General features: G+C 40.1%; 2 long non-coding RNA genes across 2 annotated transcripts in view; both read left to right on the forward strand.

The window, feature by feature from the left end:
• Nucleotides 1–21,527, forward strand: part of LOC132537663 (uncharacterized) — a 458,600-nt gene that overhangs the window by 213,319 nt on the left and 223,754 nt on the right. The window lies entirely within an intron of this gene.
• Nucleotides 18,933–21,527, forward strand: part of LOC132537660 (uncharacterized) — a 40,207-nt gene continuing 37,612 nt past the window's right edge. The window contains exon 1 of the long non-coding RNA XR_009549124.1: nt 18,933–19,408. This is a non-coding gene — a long non-coding RNA (uncharacterized LOC132537660). The remainder of the gene's footprint in view (nt 19,409–21,527) is intronic.

The following is a 21,527-nucleotide window of genomic DNA, read 5'->3' on the forward strand; positions in this document are numbered from 1 at the left end:
AATTTGTCTTTCAAGCCAGAATTATATACATCCTGTAGTATATATTTTTTTTGTCAGAACTTTTGTAGCAGAGTCACACAACTCATCTGGTGAGGGTCTCCCCATGGAACAATCACCTTCCTCTGCATGTATCTTTGCTGAGTTCTGACCTTGCCACCCTTACGGACTCCTTCAGCAACAGCCCAGGGCACTGGAAACCCCTCTTCCACAGCACCAGGTGGGTATAATGTGTAAAGGAAGACCCAGCAGAGGAGCTGAGGTAGGGATGGACCTGCATCCACCTTTCCTGGCTATGGTACAGAAGTTCCTCATGGTGGTCAGAGCCACACCTCTGTAGATTATGATTAACCTGACCAGGATTCTGCCTGAGGCTAGACAACATGAGGGCACAAGGACACTGAATTCTTTCTCAGGTCCAGAATTTAAAATTGCTCTCAGATGATTTGGTAGGGACCTGGCTAGCTTAATCAAACTCAAGGTGGCCTGCAGTGGTCAGTTTTGAAGTAGTCAGTCACCAGTATGACCCCTGGACAGCAATCATCCACAAAAAGACCAATGTATTTGTGTTCCTGAGGAGCACAGACAGCTTGGACAGTGAAGTCAGTGAAAGACCAACATCCTGGGGTAGGTGTCTTGTCTTAAGGGTTCAGAAGCTGTCTTTCAGCCCCCAAAGGAAGGGTGCTTTCTGTGTGTGGGGAAGTGAGGGATCTTTGAGTATAAGAAAATCTTCACTGTTGCCTACATTTTCTCATTTTGTGCTGAATCATTACAGCTTTCTCTTTGGAGTTTTCAGTATGGACTGAGTGCTTGAACTGAAACATAGATGATGAGACTGTATATGTTGAATCAAGAGGAAGCGAGCCTATGGTTTTATGCATGGATAGTGAGAGGGAACAGCAAATTCCTTTCTTTTTTAAATTTCTTTATTGGGGGATTAATGTTTTATAGTCGACAGTAAATACAATAGTTTGTACATCCATAACATTTCCCAGTTTTCCACATAATAATACAACTCCCACTGGGTCCTCTGCCATCATGTTCCAGGACCTGAACCCTCCCCCCAACCCCAGAGTCTTTTACTTTGGTGCAATACACCAACTCCAGTCCAAGTTCTGCTTAGTGTTTTCTCTTCTGATCTTGCTTTTCAACTTCTGCCTGTCTTATTTTAAAACTTAAGTCAAAATAATAGTAGCACAGATGTGGAAGGGAGTGTGTGTGTGTGTGTGGGGGGGAACACTGAGGTGCTCTCTCTCTCTTTCTCACTTTGTCTGTCTGTATCTCTCTTTCTGTGTAGAGAGAATTTTGTCATAAAAAATATCAGCATTCTCTAGCATTCCAATATTTACATGTGAATTTGCAGTTCAGACTCCAAATTTAGAGTTTAATGTTAGTCTCCCCTTCATCTCTTCTTCTAGTCTATTACCCTTCACACGTCTCTTCAATTCCATTACTTTTTCTTTTCCTCAAAATAGTGAATCAAGCTCCAGTGGTCTGTAGCTCAAAGTTCCCTCTATGTTGCCTGAAAGAGATATTAGATTGAAGCTGGGAGGTTTAGCATGCTGCACAATTGCTAGGATTCTTGGATTCTTTTAATACTTTCACCTAATGGAAGAGCTATTTCTCCCCCCCCCCCATCCTGGAGACATACAAAGCAGAGCAGAGCAGCCAGAGTCCAACTTTCCATTTGCATCTTTTTCCAATCATGTATCTTTACTTAATGAATCAACCCAAATTAAGTGGCTTGAGCCATTTATTTTCATTTATTTTCATAATGAATCTGCAATATGGGGCTTAAAGGGTTCATCTCCGCTCTTATATAGCACTTGCTAGAAGGTGAGAAGTGACTCTACAGTTTGTTTTGTGTGCAGTGATGTGGTATTATATATTTAAAGTATAATGAACTTGCACAGTATCATGGCAGCCATGTTTGAAAATACAATCTGCCACATCTCTTTCCATAGGGACCACCCATTAATTTGCCTCTTATAGTTCAGTTGGTTTAAGTGTATTGACTGGAAAGGAGTTTATATTTAGTAATGATTGTGCTATCATGTGATAGTGCTAAAACTTACATGTTCGTTTGAATCATGTGGTAGACAGAATAGCCCCTAAGATGGAACATCAGATTTCTGCTAACAATGAGTGCTTCCACTGTTGATTTTGAAGAAGTAAGCAACCAGGTTGTGAGAATGCCATGTGGTTACAATGTAAAGGTGGTCTGTATGAGTTGAGAGTGGCCTCTACAAAACAGTCAGCCAGAAAATGGGGGCTTCATTCCCACAATGGCAGGAACATTTTGCCAACAGATTGAGTGAAATCCAACAACCCAGGTGATATCTTGATTTCAGTTTTGTAAGAACCTGAACAGAGAACCCAGCTACTTTATACACTTTGGTTCCTAACCAACGGAATTATCAGACAGTAAATGTGTATGGTTTTAACTCACCAAATTTTTGGTACTGTGTTATGCAGCAATAGGAAGCAAGTATAAGCCATAACCATAACTCCAGTGGCAAGTAAACTTTTGTCAGTGGGTAACTGGAGAAACTCAGAGTGGCTCTAGCTATAATATTATGTACCCAGCTCAAATATCACCTCCTTTAAGATCTTCATGGATTCCCTTCAGCTAGAAGTAATCTGAAATCTTATAGCTTTGTCCTTCTTTGGTGATATTTATCATATTCTACTTGTAAATGTAGACATAAATGGTTTTCTGGCTGGATTTCAAGATCCTCCTAATGGAAATGAAATGGTGTTCTACTGATTTTTATAGCAACAAAGCCCTTAGTAAAATTTATTTATTTATTTTTTTGCCTACTGACAAATGCTTATCATAATCCATTAGAGAATTTTCTCACCAATAGAAATAAAATTTTTACTTGTTAAATCAGTTTGAGAATATATTTTGATATAAAGAATGTCAAGAGATGATCTTCACTGTTGTATTAAGGGTATTCATTTAAGATATGAAAACTAGGTAAGCATACTTACCCTTATTTGCAGCCTGTGGAAATGTTTCCGTCATTTGAAATTCTGAAACTAAGACTATAACTGTTCATCCAATAGATTCCGACTCTCAGACTGAACTCTGCCAAGACAGAATCACATATCTGAATTATCTTTCATTTTCTACTAAAAATGGAGAAAAGACTTATAAACTACTAGGTGAGGCTTTTACTTATTACATCTGGATTCAGGACCATGGTGTTTATAAATATAAGAAAAAATTTCTGTAGTCTGGGAGGTGGCACAGTGTATAAGACACTGGGACTCTTCAAGCATGAGGTCCTGAGTTCAGTCTGTGGCAGCACATGAACCAGGCTGATATCTGGTTCCTATCTATCTATCTATCTATCTATCTATCTATCTATCTATCTATCTATCTATCTATCTATATCTCATTAATAAATAAATAAAATCTTTAAAAACAATGTCTGTGGGCTGGGCATTGGTGCACCCGCTTAAGCACACATATTACCAAGTGCAAGGACCTGGATTCAAACCTCCGTTCCTCATCTGCATCTACATTTTAATCTTTGACCTTTTCTCTATCACCTGAATAGTCCTAGCACTAGAAGCCACAGACACATTCACAACACCAGTCTTCTCTGCCTCTTCATGTAAGCATATCTGGTGAGCTGGCATAACGGCTGTGGGGAGCATTCCTGCAGTGGGCCAGCTAACCATCACTGAATAGCATGTGGAAGTAGTTGTGCATGGCAACTAGACATGGACCCATTATGACTATGACTGGAAGTCTTGGTCATATGTCCCAACTGCACACAACCACTCAGGGCTACCTGACGAGGGCAGAAGCATGAAGAAGAGAGTGGGAAGAGATTACAGTTCTAAAGTGTCATGGTTTAAAATATATTTAGGTGGCAGGTGGTGGTGCACCCAATTGAGTGCACAGGTAACCGTGCATAAGGACCTGGGTACAAGATCCCTACCCCTTCCTAGGGGGAAGCTTCATGAGCGGTGAAGCAGTGTTTCAACTGTCTTTCTTTATCTCTCCCTCTGTATCCCCCTTTTGATTTCTCTGTCCTATCAAGTAAGGAAAAAAATAAAACATATATCTACATTTTAGGAACTGGGTTGTAGCTCACCTGGCAGAGCAAACTCGTTACTATACTTAAAGACTTGGTTTTTAATCCCTGGTCCCCACCTATAAGGGAGAAAACTCACTAGCTCTAGAACAGTGCTGAAGTGTCTCTCCTCTCTAGCCCAGTTTCTCTGTATTCAAAATAATAATAATAATAATAATAATAAATGACACTGTCATTTAGGACAAAATGAATGAAACTGGAGATGATTATGCTAAGTGAAGTAAGTAAAGAAGTAAAAGACAGTGGTCTGGGAGGTGGCGCAGTGGCTAAGGCACTAGACTCTCAAGCATGAGGTTCTGAGTTCAATCCCTGGCAGCACATGTACCAGAGTGATGTCTGGTTCTTTCTCTCTCTCTCTCTCTCCTATCTTTCTCATTAATAAATAAATAAAATCTTTAAAAAAAAGAAGTGAAAGATAGTTACTGGATGGCTTCACTTATATATGGATGGTAATTAACTGAAGAATGAACTTGTAGAGCTGAGTGGTGACACACCTGGTTGAATGTTGTCATGCACAAGGACCCAGGTTCAAGCCTTCACTCCTTACCTTCATGGTGGATGCTTCATGAGTGGTCAAGCAGTGCTGTGGGTCTTTCTCTTTCCTCCTATATCCCCCTGTTCTCTCGAGTCCTTTGTCTCTATCCAAAATAAATGAGTAAATAAATAAAACACTTAAAATTGTTTTAGGAAACTTTTATTTTTGGATAGTGACAGAGAGAAATTGAGAAGGAAGGGGAAAATAGAGAGATAACTGCAGCATTGTTTTACCTCTTGTGAAACTTCCACCCTGCATGTGGGGGCCAGGGGATTGAACCCAGGTCTTTGTGTACTGCAATATGTGCACTCAGCCAATTGCATCACTGCCCAGCACCAGAATGTCATTTTTTTAAATGGCTAAGTACTTTATGGAGTACATATCCCATAATTCCTTCATCTAGATACTTGTTAGGTTGATTCTGTAGTCTGACTATTGTGAATAGTACAGCTATGAACATAGAGATGCATATATATTACTGCTTTCAAATTGCTGTTATCATATCTTTTGGATATATCTTGGCACCCACTTTAGTAGAGCAGAGACAGACCTAGTTTCTCAGAGCAGGATTCTGAAGAGAATAGGACTATCATTATTGATTTAAAAGCAGAGCAGGCAGGTTGTTCCAGCAAACTTTTAAGAGGGAAATTTGGTGACTAGGGGTGCCGGTAAGAACGAGCAGTAAAGGTATGTATCTGGGAAGCTAGAATTTTTCCAGGATCACCAAATGTGGGAAAGCTAAGAATATGGATTTCATCCACAGACAACAGAGAGCAATAATGTCACCTTGTAATGCAGTTGTTGCACAGTGGGCAAAGTTCACTCACACAAGCTAAGTGACATTAAAGCGCCCAGAGGAAAACAGTCACCAATGAGTCTCATCAAAGGATACCTGCATCATAGGCATTCTGGGTCAAATCCTCATTAATAAATGTATGCCATGAATCTAAAATTTTCAATTTTGCAAGTGACTTCTTTTGGTAGCTAGAGAATGTGCAGTGTGGATCAGCAAATTGCTCTTAGGCTAGGAAAGTCTGAAGAAATGTATTAGAACCCAAATGCTGGGGGAAAAAATGGACAAGAAATTCTTCAGAATTTTTGTCCTCTTTTTTTTTTATTAAATTTTATTTATTTTTGAGAAAGATGCAGAGAGAGACACACACACACACAGAAACAACAGAGCACTGCTCAGCTCTGGTTTGTGGTGGTGCGGGGGATTGAACCTGGGACTTAGGAGCCTCAGTTATGAGAGTGTTTGCATAACCATTATGCTGTCTCCTCCACCCTCTCTATTTTTTAAAATCTTTATTTTATTTGGAATTATAGTTGGCTACAAGATTGTAGGATCACAGGCTATCATTCTATATCACACTCATCATAAAAGTTGTGTCCCCACCCTCATACCTCCCAAAGACAGCCATCATAGTTTTCACAAGTCTTAGAAATAGTTTGCTTGCTCCTGGATTTTGTTTGTTTGGTTGATTGGCTGGTTGGTTTACAACTTCATGTGTATCAGTTCTGTAGATTTCACTATGAGTGAAACCATCTGGTAGTCATCTTTCATCTCTTTACTTATTTTACTAAACATAAGCATCTCCTGTTCCATCTGTTTTGTCCCAAAGGACTCAGTATCATCTTTTTTATTGCAAAGTAGTATTCCATGGAGTGTACACCCCCTAACTTATTTAATTTTTTAATCTTTAAATCAAGGTATACAATACATAGAGTAACTTTTATGCACATCAATCTTATTGTACAGTTCACATAATTTTTTGTGTAACTACCACCTTAATCAATACATAAAACATTTTCAGCATCCTATAAGGTAACCCTTTCTCTTTTCTAGTTCATAGGACCTTCTTCACCCTAGCATTAACCACTATTCTGATGTCTTAGATTAGTTTTTCCTGTTCTTAAACTCCAAATAAACAGAGCTATTCAATATGTAATCTTTGTTAGTTTTCTACTCTGATGTAACAAATTACCACAAACCTACTGACTTAAAACAACACATTTGTTACCTCACATTTTATGTGGGCACAGCTTAACTAGACCCTCTGCTCAGCACCTTAAGCGATTGCAGTCAAGTTTTTGGCTAGACTCTGTTCTTATCTGATGACTTGACTGGGGAAAAATTGCTTCCAAGCTCACTCTAGTTTGAGCAGAATTGACCACCCTGTACCAATATGAATATAGCTCCATAATCTTGCTGGGTGTTGGCCAAAAACCACTCTTCAATCTTAGGGAACATTTGTATTTCTTGCAACACTTTCACAGAGTATAACATGTATATAGGGAGAATTTCTCTAAATTACAAAAACATAATATTATATAAAATAATAGTCATGAAAGGATGTCTCATTAGTTGTGACATACAATATAATCTTTTTTATTTTTCCTTTTCATTTATTTTGGATAGAGACAGAGAGAAATTGAGAGGGAAGGGGAGATAGAGACACTTGCAACACTGTTTTACAATCATGAAGCTTCCTCCCTGCGGGTGAGGATATAATCTGATCTAATCAAGGGAGCAACATCTTCGTTATATTCTATTTGTTCAAAATAAGTCCCAGCCTTTGACTGCAATCAAAAAGTCAAAATTTTACAAAGTTTGACACCCTATATTATATGTGTGTTTGCACACACATATTCCTATGGAAGCTACTGTACAGCATCTACTTTTTGTCTGTCTTTTTTGATTTGGCCTAATGTCTATGAGCTTCAGACACATTGAAAAGTTAATTAAGGCATTATGGTTATGCAAACAGACTGTCATTGCCTGAGGCCTCAGAGTCCCAGGTTCAATCCCCTGCATTACCCTAAACCAGAGCTGAGCAGTGCTCTGGCAAAAATAAATAAATAAATAAATAAATAAATCAAAATAAAAGTGGAATGTGAAAAAAAAGAAAAAGTGAATTAAGTGTTCATTTCTTTTTTATTGTTGTATAATAGACCATACCATCCTATTACTGATGGATATTAGGAGGTTTCTACTTTTGGGGCTTATTATTAGTAAAACATATTTAAATATGTCACTGGATGAACATATACATTCATCTACCTCTGGTATATAATTGGGCATGCTTAATTTTTCCTCTGTAATTTAATCCACTCAGTATTTATTTACACAAAATCCTTCTTGTTGTAATTTTAGAAGCCATGACTCAAGATTAGGCTGGAGGATTTAAAAGGGCTTGATTTCTGATATTAAAATTATGATTCACCTCCTCTCCCTTGCCAAAGGTACTTTTGATTGGATCTCTATTCTATGAAAATGGTACTTCCCTCTCTAACTTTTCCTTTAGCAACCTATAAGAGATAACAGCAACCATTCAACCCAAATATAATAGAATGCATTGTGGTTGCTAACTTGGTTCCAGTGTGGCCCAGGCTTCCAGTTCTCTCCTTTCTATGCTTTCTCCATGCATAATTTCAGTGTGCACCTATTTGAGAGTCTTGGACAACAGAAAACTCCCAGAAAGGATTGGAGGCCAAATAGTAAGCCTGGAAGGACTCGTGACATCAGGTTCCACCACCAGAGGAGACTTTCCCCACAGTGTAATGGAAATAGAAACATTCAGCCATATATAAAAGGAAGGCCAGAGTGATGAATAAGCTTAGAAAGATGCAAAAGAAAGACATTCTAACCTTTCCCTATAGCTTGAGATTTCTTTCTTCCATTTTCTAGAAACCAAAAAGGCCACACAAGGAGTCCTTATATGCTGTGAATCCCATTTCAAGGGCATTGAGAGCTAAACATGCTGTGAAGGATTTGAATTGAGAATTATTCAGAGTTCTGCTACATTGCAGATTTTGTATGGATTTGTTTCCTGGTTGCACATTTTATTACCCAGCTAGAAACTTCAAGTCCTGCGCTTCTCAGACCTAATCTAAATAGTTGAAAATTCCATCATAATTATACATCTGACCTATCCTTTCTTTGCTTCCACAACTCTGCTTAAAAGTCCTATATCATTGTCTTGTGGGCCCATGAGGATGGCTGCCATTTATTAACACTCACTATGTACCTGAATGATGTATACAGTATTATGTTTATTTTCAAAACATTGCTGAGAGATAAATATTTATAGTTTCACACTATATGGCCAGGGAGGTTCAGAGAATTTAAACTACACTAGGACATGAATCTTTAATAGCAGGGGAGGGTTTCAAATATGAATATGTCAATGCCAAAACTCATGGTTCTCTACTGTGACATTCTAATGACTGGTTGATTCTGCCCTGCACAATTAAAAAGGAGTGTTCTCTGCCACTGATGAGATGATTTAATTCTTGAGAACTAGATGTCGTTTCCATAGGAAATTGCTCCTGTTTTTTCAGCTCCTGACAGAAAGGAAAACTCAAGAACAACTACTGGAAAAACACAATGGCCAACTGGGCAGAAGTCTTTGAAATCTAATGACTACATATTCAACAGCATTATTCAATAGATAGAATCATTCAGTTCTGTATGAGCACATATCCATGTAATTTATTCTGGTATGAAGATTCGTTAGTTCAGCTAATATTTACAATCTCTATTATATGCCAGGCACTCTTCTCTTCTGAATGCTAGAGATGCAACTGTGAAAAAGAATAGAAAGTTCCTGCCTTCATGAAGCTTACATTCTAGTAGGAGAAATATAATATAGTCAATAAGCAGGCAGTCAGACAAAGGAATGAATAATTACATGTGATGAATGCTATGAAGAATGTGTGATGGCTGCTGCCATAGAGAATAATGAGGAAGACATTTAGCCTGAGACATGAGGTTTGAGACAACAGCCAAGCTCAATGTAGCAGGAAAGGATTTCAGGCAAACATATTATGGATGTAAAAACTCTGAGCTTTCAAAAGTTTTGGATGATCTCAGGAGCTGAAAGGAGTTGGATAAGAAGGCAGAGTGGTGACTGACAGAGGGAGAAAGGAGTTTCAGATAAGACTAACAAAGTGGACTCCAGCCAGATTATATAATACAAGAGGTTTGGGTTTTGTGCAAAGTGTAACAGGAAGGTTTGAGGCGAAGGAGTGACATGATCAAGATTTATTTTTGAAAAATTTTGCTATAGATTCTGTATGGTAAGTGAGTTGGAGCAGGACAGGAATAGGAGATCACTGGGAAATCAGTTATAAAAGTTTTCCATTTCCATTTGTAGTACTCCCAGTGTTATGGGTTAAATTATTTTATTTTATTTATAAAAAGGAAACACTGACAAAACCATAGGTTAAGAAGGTTACAACTCCACACAATTCCCACCATGAGAACTCCGTATCCCATTCCTCCCTTAATAGCTTTCCTAGTCTTTAACCCTCTGGGAGTATGGGCCTAATGCCATTGTGGGATGCAGAAGGTGGAAGGTCTGGCTTCTGTAATTGCTTCCCTGCTGAACATGGGCATTGACAGGTTGATTCATACTCCCAGCCTGCCTCTCTCTTTCCCTAGTGGGGTGGGGTTCTGGGGAATCAGAGCTCCAGGACACATTGGTGGGGTTGTCTGTCCAGGGAAGTCTGGTTGGCATTATGGCTGCATGTCAGGCATTAAGCCAGCCCCCCTGCCATTGATCTATCTTCTTTCTATCTCGAGACCCGCCCTGCCTGCAGGGTAACATTAATCCCAACAGTTAACACTTCCTCTCCACTATTCCAAGCTTTGGATCCATGATTGCTCAACAATTTGTTTGGCTTCGTATGTTAACTCTCTTTTCAGTCACCAGGTTCCAGATGCCACCAGGATGCTGGCCAGGGTTCCCTGGATTGAAGACCCCACAAATGTGTCCTGGAGCTCAGCTTCCCCAGAGACACACCCTACTAGGGAAAGAGAGAGGCAGACTGGGAGTATGGACCGACCGGTCAACATCCATGTTCAGCGGGGAAGCAATTACAGAAGCCAGACCTTCTACCTTCTGCAACCCTCAATGACCCTGGGTCCATGCTCCCAGAGGGATAGAGAATGGGAAAGCTATCAGGGGCGGGGGTGGGATATGGAGATTGGGTGGTGGGAATTGTGTGGAGTTGTACCCCTCCTAAGTTATGGTTTTGTTAATTAATCCTTTCTTAAGTAAAAAAAAAAGAAAAAGAAAAATTCATTTTAAGTGAAATAAGTCAGAAATAGAAGGGTGAATATGGGATGATCTCACTGTCAGGCAGAATTTGAAAAACAAGATCAGAAGAGAAAACACAAGTAGAACCTAAACTGGAATTGGCGTACTGCACCAAAGTAAAAGAGTCTGGGGTGGGGGTGGGGGGAAAACAGATCCAAGAAGGATGACAGAGGACCTAGTGGGGGTTGTACTGTTATATGGAAAACTGAAAAATGTTATGCATTTACAAACTATTGTATTTACTGTCAAATGTAAAACATTAATTCCCCAATAAAGAAAGAAAAAAAAAAGTCATTTTTCTTTGGAATTGAATAGGCTTCTAATTACTCTGCTATCACATTTGCAGTGGCTTCCTGCTCTGCCCTTGCATTAAATGCCTAACATTCAGGACTTGACTGTGGCACACTTGATAGAGAACACATGTTACAATATGCAAGGACCCTGGTTCAAACCCCCAGTCCTTACCTGCAAGGGGAAAGCTTCGTAAGCAGCAAAGCAGTGAAGCAGTGCTACAGGTGTCTTTTTTCCTTTCTCCCTCCCCATTCTCTATTGATATTGATTTCTGTCTCTGAACAACAGATAAGTTTAAAAAATGTATATATATATTTTAATTCCCAACATCCATCAGTAAGTAGGGCCCACAAGAGCACAACATAGTGAATAGTAACTGGTATGTTGTAGAGAACTTGTTGAATACTGAATGAAAACTGAATGAAACATGTACATATGAATGAATGGACAGACACCTGCTCTAAGAGTCAGCTATGAGAACTAAATGACTGAAATTCATAGACATATTTTTGGTTGTCTACTTCATTAGATTATCTCCACGTGGTGGTGTAAGTCTGGTCTTACCTGAGCCTAGGGCTCAGTGAGCTGGTCTAATTCTTCTAGACTAGGGATTCTAGGGCAGTGAGCCTGGGGAGAAGGTAATGGGAGTAAGTAGGGGAGGAGGTGGTTGGAAAGTCTTTTGAGAGCCTCACAGCCCAGTAAAATTTCCTCTGGCAGCTGCCCCTCACTGGCCTGGAGCCTGTGCCCACCTGCCCAACAGAAGGAGTTTGGCTGCAGTTATAGAGTCATGCTCCAAAGCAGAGAATAGTGAAGGAGAAGTGGCCTGCTCTTTGAGCCAGGGGTTAGGGAGTGGGTGTCAAAGGTCCTGGAGCCCAGGGTGTCCGGTTTTAGACAAATCTACATAGAAATAGAAATTCTCCAGAAATTGGGAGCACTCTGGCAGGCCTCCCAGGCCTCAGGAACAGAAAGTTCTTTGCTTGCCAACTTGTGCAGGAAGTGTCTGTGTGTGTGGGGGGGGGGGCGTTGTGGGGAGGGAGAAGTGATGGTTTTTGTTTTGTTTTTCCTGGTGAAAACTCCTGCTCTGAAGTAAACATGTACCCACAAATCGGGAGGGTTTTTATTCTTCCAGGCTGTTGTGCCCACTGCCAGCCTACTTCCTGTGAGTGGAATTATTCCCAGGTGTGTTTATTTTCAACAGAAGGAACATGTAAGCTATTGATGGTTCCTGCCTGAGAATGCTTTGGAATAATAGAATGCAACAGTCAGCTCTGCCTCCTCTTCATGTTTCTGAGACAGGAACAGACCTTCTAGGCTTGCTTTCTTAGTACTAGGCTGGGAAACTTGTTTTCCTCGTAGGAATTTCCATTTCAGCCCTATAGAACCAAACAGTCAATACTGTTTTTCTGGAACTTCTCTAGGCTCAGGAGGATAACCAAAACATCTACATGTGCAGAAAATCTACCCTTACTGATCTACAAAGTAAACTCATAGAAAGGAAGCCCTGAGGGAGGACTGTGGGGGCACTGAGAACAAGGACAAATGTGGCTTAAGTTTTATGCACTAATTACCAAGAAATCAGAAATAAGCATGGTTCCAGTGGGATCCATTGTGGGTTTTAGAACCCCGTGGGTTCAGGATATTTCACAGTCACTTTATTTGCATTATATATTGTTTTTTTTCTCCGGTGGAATTGGAGCTTCATGTATGAGTATGGTTTTACCATTCCAGGCCATGTTTTCATTTATTCTGTCATTCAGTCATCAGTGCTAAAGCTTCCTCTGTCGCTATAGCAACTCCCACATGGTGCAGGAGCTCCAACCTGGGTTGTACATTGGTAATGCATCCTATGCAGTGAACTATCTCCCTTACTCTCACACTTTCACCTCAAAACTTGCCCCAGTCCCCAGGAGCCAAAGGAACCCCTTATCTCAGGAAGTAGACTATGGATTGCTTCATCTAGGCTGGATAGGAACAGTGGAGGGACATAGATGTTTTAAAACCTATCTCTTTCATGAGACTTTCTGGGAAAGTGGTTCTTCTATTCTTCTCTTGGGACACTCATGCCCTTCTCGTGTGAGGATGAATTACTCTAAACACTAGGGAAAATTGAATGCATTATTTTGCAAAGTCCAAGATATGCAAAGTCCAGAGCCCAGCAGTTTCATTCCTAGTTATACACTTTTGAACAATTCTCAATGAGCCTTTTGGCCTCAGGACTTTGTTATACTCTAAAATATTATACTCTAAATGTTATACTTTAAAATATTACTGAGGACCCCACATAAATTTTTCTTAAACCAATGTTTACTGTACTTGAGGTTAAAACTAAGAACTAAAAAAATCAATTCATTTAAAAAGTAATAATAAATCTATATTATTTATAATAACAGATATTTACATTAGTATTAATAGAATATTTATGAAAAATAACTGCTTTCCAAAGCAAAACAACTTGGGGGGGAGGGAGTGGCTCACCTGGTTAAGTGCACACATTACAATGAGTAAGGACCCAGGTTCAAGCCTCTGGTCCTCACCTGCAGTAGGAAAGCTTCACAAGTGGTAAAGTAGGGCTGCTGGTGTCTTTTTGTCTCTTTCCCTGTCTATATCCCTCTTCCCTTCTCAGTTTCTCTCTGTCTCTATCAAATAAAAAAAAATAAATAAGTGGGAGTCGGGCAGTAGTAAAGCGGGATAAGCCAGCAGGATAAGCGCACGTGGCGCAAAGTGCAAGGACCTGTGAAAGGATCCTGGTTTGAGCCCGAGCTCCCCACCTTGTGAAGCACCCACAAGTGGTGAAGCAGGTCTGCAGGTGTCTTTCTCTTCCCCTCTCTGTCTTCCTCTCCTCTCTCAATTTCTCTCTGTCCTATCCAACAACAACAACATCAATAACAATAATAACTACAACAGTAAAATAACAATGACAACAAAAGGGGATAAATAAATATTAAAAAAGATTTTAAAAATAAGTAAATAAATAAATAAAATTTAAGCTCTCTTCCACTCTCTTGTCTTACTCTCTACATGAAATATAAAGGTAAAAACATTGGCCCAAAAGAAGTGGAATCACATGTATGAGGCCCTAAATTCAAAAGAATATTATATATATTAATAGCATTAAATGGTCTATATAAAGGAATTAACATATGCTAATTAAGAAGTCTAAAAAGATGATGTATAAAACAAAGAAAGACAACTTGGTGGGGAGAGTGGCATGGCTTCACAGTCTTACAAATCAGACTCAACAGGAGACAGCTGCTTCTGTTTCAGTGTGATGATATCTTGTGTCAGGTAACTGCTGGGAAATTCCACTGTTCAATTGTAATAGAAAAAAGGTGGCAAGCAAATAATTTGTTAGCATTATGAAAATAGTTTTGACTTCACAGTCTCCCAGTGAGAGGACCTTAAAGGCTCCCAGATGTGTCCAGACCACATGTTGAGAACTACTGCTTTGCTTCGGAGGGTGAGGGTAGATAGCATAATGGTTATGCAAAGAGACTTTCATGCCTGAGGCTCTCAAGTCCCAGGTTCAATCCCCCACACTGCCATAAACCAGAACTGAGCAGTGCTCTGGTAAAAAAAACAACAACAAAAAACTGCTGTTTCAGAGAAAATGTTATACTTCCATCCCAGCAGATGTGTATTAACATGTCCAGAGTTCTATTACTTATAACAGAAAAATAACTCAACTTCACAATGTGTATAAACAGAAGAATGAACATGTAAATTGTGGTACAATCATAGTTTAGATGAGCCTCACAAAAAGTACTTGAAAAGAATAATGTACTATTGCACATATAAAGTTCAACACATGAAAAATATGTTATCTGGGGAGATAATTATAAGTTTTACCTTAAAGAAAATCAAGGCTAGTAGTTATCTTTTGGAGAAAGGAAATGGATTACTGCAGGCTCACTCTGTGTCCCCCACCTCCCTGGCCACTGGTAGCAAAGGTGAGAGTGTCTCCCTAGGAGATCTAGGGTGGCTCTGCATGTCGGGGGTGACGTGTGTGGAAAGGAAAGAATCACGACAGACTTGTCCAGCTCTGGGAGAGGCCTCAGAGGGGTGACTCGTTTATTAGGGGGATTCAAGCAAGTAGATATACCCATAGTCCAGAAAGAAGGTTGAGGTAATCATTAACCCAAACACAATGCATAGTTACATCTTGACCAACAAAGTATTTGATCACATCTGGAAAGTTATTGTATAAGGCTTGGTCATGAGCCCAACAACACAGTTTTCTCTGGGGGTAAATTACAGACACTTCAGGACGGGGTGGGGGGAGCAATTGAGTAAGATCAGGACATTTGTGGTGGTTTTCAAGTCGGTCATACACAATACACAGTATCCCCTTTGTTTTAAGGGGATAGAGTGGCATGTACAGAAAGATAGCTCCTGCCCAGAGAAGCCACCTGTCATTTGTTCATGAGGTTAGGGGGTACCTGTCATTGTCTCTACCCAGGAAGGGGGAGAGCTTGGGGTCTACCTGCTCAGACTCTCATGGAAACAATGGCCTGGACTTCCTGGACAGTGGGCCCACTTCCCATAGATTACCCTGGCCAAGAAATATAAAGGAGTGTTCAGAGCTACTTTAGTTATGATGGACAGATGACCCCTGAAATCTCAATACCTTAAATTACAACAAAATTTCACTTTTTGTCAGCTTTCACTAGCTCCTGCCTCTTTACTAAGTGTGGTGGTGAAAATAACGCATTGATTTTTAAAGAACATCCAAGGTGGTAGGTACTTCTTGCATCTGCTTACAGTTGATTGACCAGAAAAGGTCATACCATGACCATTCACAACTTCAAGTACGTGGGAAAGAACTATGTGACCATGTGCTCAAAAAAAGGATGGAACCCCCACACCTGTGGGCATCTAATTTTTGATAAGGGGGCCCAAACTACTAAATGGGGGGAGGAGGGTCTTTTCAAATAAATAGTGCTGGGAAAAACTGGGTTGAAACATGCAGAAGAATGAAACTGAACCACTTTATCTCACCAGAAGCAAAAGTCAGCTCCAAAGGGATCAAAGACCTGGATGTTAGACCAGAAACTATCAAATACTTAGAGGAAAATATTGGTGGAACACTTTCCCATCTAAATCTCAAGGATATTTTTGATGATACAGACCCAATTGTAAGAAAGACTAAAACAAAAATAAACCAATGGGACTACATCAAATTGAAATGATTTTGCATAACAAAAGAAACCATCACCCAAACAAAGAGACTCCTCACAGAATGGGAGAAGATCTTTACATGCCATATATCAGACAAAAGGCTAATAATCAAAATATGTAAAGAGCTCATCAAACTTAGTAACAAAAAAACAAATGACTCAATTCAAAAACAGGGAGAAGATCTGAACAGAATATTCACTACAAAAGAGATCCAAAAAGGCCAACACATAAAAATTGCTCCAAGTCACTGATTATCAGAGAAATGCAAATTAAGACAACAATGAGATACCTCCTCATGCCTGTGAGAATGTCATATATCAGAAAGGACAGCAACAACAAATGCTGGAGAGGTTGTGGGGACAAAGAATCCCTCCTGCACTGCTGTTGGGAATGTAAATTGGTCCAACCCTTGTGGAGAGCAGTCTGGAGAACGCTCACAAGTTTACAAATGGACCTTCCTTATGATCCAATAATTCCTCTCTTAGGGCTGTATCCTAAGGATTCAAACACACCCATCCAAAAAGATATGTGTACACCTATGTTCATAGCAACACAATTTGTAATAGCCAAAACCTGGAAACAATCCAGGTGCCCAACAACAGACAAATGGCTGAGAAAGTTGTGGTATATATACACGATGGAATATTACTCAGCTATTAAGAATAATGAACCCACTTTTTCTGACCTAGAAGGAATTATGCTAAGTGAGATAAGTCAGAAAGAGAAAGATGAGCATGGGATAATCACACTCATGAACAAAAGTTGAGAAAGAAGAACAGAAAGGGAAATGCAAAGCAGAAATTGACTGAGTTTGGAGTACTGCATCAAAGTAAAAAACTCTGGGAGGGTAGATTTTCAGCTCCACTATAGGAGTTGAGGGGTAGGGACACAGAACTTTGGTGGCAAGAATGCTATTAATATACACCCCTATTAACTTATAGTCTTATAAATCACTATTTAATCAATATAAGAGGGGAAAAATAAATTGAATATCTTGAACTTTTTGATGCACAGACATCAATTCTGTGTATATAATCAATCTAAGCACTTAAGTTTTCAAATTGGCAACCTGATTGAATTTTAAGGGTGGGTTTAAACTGTTAATACATTTCTAATAATGACTTTTTTTTTTGAAACTTTAAATCATTTATAATTGACCAGGGAGACCAGAAGCACTGATCTTGTCAGTATGTAAGATATAGTTATTTGTAAATAGCCTTAAATGACATAAATCATGATAAGGTCTTATATAGTAAAGTAAACCAAAATTTTCAAAGTAAAGCAAATTCCCAAATAACTAAGTTTTAACAATAACTATTGCCTTCTTAAACTCTAAGAGAGCAGGAACCTTTCCCATTCTCTACGAAACCCATATTTCTCCCAGCCCTAGATCTCTGGGGTGTGGCTCCTTTTCCTGCATGCCTCTCTTGATCCATATCATTTGATACTGCATCTGCTGATCTCAAATCAATACAACCAGTAACCCTGGACATGTTTCACTTTGGATTGTGTCCACAGATGCCAGGCGTGGGTTGTCAACCCTTCAGCTCCCTCAATATGGTGCGACCATTCCTAGATCATAAGATTCCTAAATTACATTTTGAGTGGTGCACTTCATAACAAAGCCACAGAACCTAGATATAGACCAGGACCCATGAGATAAAGCACATGTGCACATGTATCCATAAGTTAGGGGAAAAGATACACCTTGAAGTAAAAGTGTACAATAGTCTGCAGTGACTCAATAAGTGCAACAAGCAAGTAGAAAGACTTAAAAAAGACACCTTAAAGTACCTAATCAAATAGTTTGTACTTAGACCTAGATAATCCTCCTTGCTTACTTCCTGTTTCACTGACTTCAGTCACTCTAAGGCTAACCTTGTCAGATAAAGTAAGTTCTACAAAAGCTGGATAAGGGCAAGAGACCCACATAGTTTAATGATAGCTCTCTTGGTTACTACCAGGCTACCCCATCATTTGGGGCCCTAGTCAGAGAATCCTGGGATTCCCACATAGATATGATGGGCCTAGACCCCTAACAGAACACTTTCTCCATCAACACTGATCATCTCCAGGGGGAAGATTCATAAGTGGTGAAACATGGCTTCAAGTATGTGTGTGTGTGTGTGTGTGTGTGTCCTCTTTCCCTCTCAATTTCTCTCTGTGCCTCTTCAAGATAAATAAAAAAGTAAACTCTCTCTCTCTCTGTGTGTGTGTGTGTGTGTGTGTGTGTGTGTGTGTGTGTGTGTGTGTGTGTGTGTTGATGCTGAACCTACATTCTAGGGAAATAAATACAGATATTTACAACATGGTACATGTGGGTCCTGAAAAGGCAAGTCCACTCTTACTCTCCTCCCAGGTATTTGCTGGGATCTGGGGTGCCTGAGTCTTTGTGAGAAAGTGGACCCGAGGTTGGAGTTCATCAGTTTTGCTTTATGTCAAGCACCACAAGTCCAATTGGGTAGTAACTATTCTAGCATGAACTCTCTGTAGCATTGCTCATCTCCAGGTGTTAGGAACAAGCCAGCCTGCTCTGGGTGGAAGCAAGAGTGCAGGAGAGACAGCAGAGGTTGAGCAGGCAAATCTCTGACTGACCTCTGGTCCCCACAACCACCAGCCCACTCAGGTGTGAAGGCAACAGGAACATATTCCTGTGACCCAGTAAATGCCTCCCACAAAGTTGAGGATGGCAGCCAGAGAGGGTAGGTCCTAGGAAATGTGGCAAGGAGAACATTAGTCAAGTTGTGGGAGCCAGAGTTCTGGGCCTGAAGCTCTGAGTCAGACTCCCATTGGTGAGGGACAGGTCTCCTTGTCCTAAGAGTTTCTACACTCAGCTGGGCCCTGCAAATGAGCAGATCAGGTTGACAGGAGGGGCTAGTACTCAGCTCTGGCCCTGGGACCAGGTCCAGAGAAACATCAAGGGACTTGGGCAGCCTTGACTCTATTTCAAAGGCTGGCATCATCTGACTTTAGTTCAAGACATGGGATAAGATTGCATAAGAGATTGAGAAAAATACCAAGAAAACCAAAACAGCTTTCTTTAAATAGGAGTCAGACCATAGGCAGGGTACTTACAGTCCTACTTTGGCCTTAGTGGAGGAGAATTCAAATAACAGCTCAGAGTTGGAGAAGGAAATAGATACCAACCACCTTGTAGGAAGACGGAGGACTGACTCCCAGAGGTAGGGGATCAAAGAAAGGTGAGGTCTGCAACCTTTTCTTTGAACACTGTTCTATCATTTCTGATTGCCTCAAATCCTGTTTTCATATCACCCGGGAAAGCCTGGGGCAAGCTAAATTGAGGGAAGCACTAAGAGCATTTTGGGTGACTTAAAAAATAATAAGGGACAGGGAGACAGCCAAGCATATCATAAACATTGAATCCCTTAAAGAGAAAAATCTACAAAAACCAATCCTGTCAACCTTTATTTTAATGCAACTCTTGTGACCTTTACCTGCATGACTTGTTCCTATGGGTATTACCAAACAACTGTTAAATATATGTGCAATTCCAGACTCTCTCATCCAACTCTGAACCCATCTCTTCCTTTCCAGCTTAGGTTCATAAGAATGCATATTATCGGGGGGCATCTCTGAATCACGTTCACATTAAAACAGTAAATGATTTGCAAAGTTGAGAGTGAAATGAAGTGGCTTCTCTCTTACCAATTCCTTTAGTTAGACTTCACCTGCATCCTGCCTATTGCAAGGACAGACTTCTCTCTTTCCCAGGTCACTGTCCTGTGATGAAGGCAAGAAATTCAAGTTCCCAGGATAATGGTCTGAAGCTAAGAGGCTTTCCAAGAGCCACTGAGTGCCACTGGAGAATGTGGTGAAGTTGGGAGAAGTGATCCTCCACTTAAGAATCTGTCCCATGTTCTTGCTCCAAGAAGCTTTCTTTGGTTCATATGTAAAAGAAATTTCCCACTGTTGGTGGTATTGCCACTTTCCAACAGTATTCATGGAACCCTTTTTACATTCTAGCCCTGGAAATGTAAATAAGAATAAGAAGTGTAGCCTCTCTTCTAAAGAGTGTATTGTTCAACCAGGAAGACAGACCTGTGAACAAATACATATTATGTGTTAAGTGACACGGAGTGATGTACAAAGTGCTATAGGAATTCAGATGTGGGTGTAATTAACTGTGCCAGACATGTTGTGGCAAGCTATAGCAAGAGCTATACATCTTAGGAATTGGATGGGATGTCATTCATTTTGGATACCTGCACCCAAAGATTTGTAAATTGGTTCATTGTAAATATTATAGAGGAGTTAATTGTATAGAAGCACTATGTAGCAAATATGTTAAAAGTAAGCAATTCCCTTATATTGTTAATCATGTCTTGGTTTACAGTATGATTGGGATTTCTGGTTCAGGATGTGCTCACTAATGAATCTAGGTGTTCTGAGATGCACAGTGAAAGACTGAAGTCAGAATGTACTGGTGATTAACTCATGGTAAAACAGACAGGGAATTAAGACCTTTTTTTTTTTTTTTTTTGATGGCTAAAACTAAATGTTTTTATTTAAGATTGAGAACAAGATAGAGATGTCTACTATAACTGTTTTTTTTTTTTTTTTTAAATTTTTAATTTAAGAAAGGATTAGTGAACAAAAGCATAAGGTAGGAGGGGTACAACTCCACACAATTCCCACCACCCAATCCCCATAACCCATCCTCTCCCATGATAGCCTTTCCATTCTCTAGCCCTCTGGGAGCATGGACCCAGGGTCGTTGAGGGTTGCAGAAGGTAGAGGGTCTGGCTTCTGTAACTGCTTCCCCGCTGAACATGGGCGTTGACTGGTCGGTCCATACTCCCAGTCTGCCTCTCTCTTTCCCTAGTAAGGTGTGTCTCTGGGGAAGCTGAGCTCCAGGACACATTGGTGGGGTCTTCAATCCAGGGAAGCCTAGCCAGCATCCTGGTGGCATCTGGAACCTGGTGATTGAAAAGAGAGTTAACATACAAAGCCAATCAATTTGTTGAGCAAACATGGATCCCAAGATTGGAATAGTGGAGAGGAAGTGTTGGGGAGGTACTCATTGCAAACTCTAGTGTAATCCTGCTTTCAGGTATATATTTTGCAGTAGTTTATGGATACGTGTGCACATACGCTCTCTCTCACAGAAACTGGTGTATGTCTAGGTTATGGGACTTTGTTAGAAAGTGAACTACCTGAGATGAAATTAGAGTGTACTATAAAAGGAAAGGTCTCACCCGAGTAATGAAGCTGAAGGGTTGTCATTCCACACGTGAAGTCTCTGGATACACTCTGAGGTGAAGCATGTTGAGATGGCAATCGTTGCTTTGGTTAGGTTGT

This window comes from Erinaceus europaeus, chromosome 3 (genome assembly GCF_950295315.1).
Source record: "Erinaceus europaeus chromosome 3, mEriEur2.1, whole genome shotgun sequence".
In the NCBI taxonomy this organism is placed as follows: Eukaryota; Metazoa; Chordata; class Mammalia; order Eulipotyphla; family Erinaceidae; genus Erinaceus; species Erinaceus europaeus.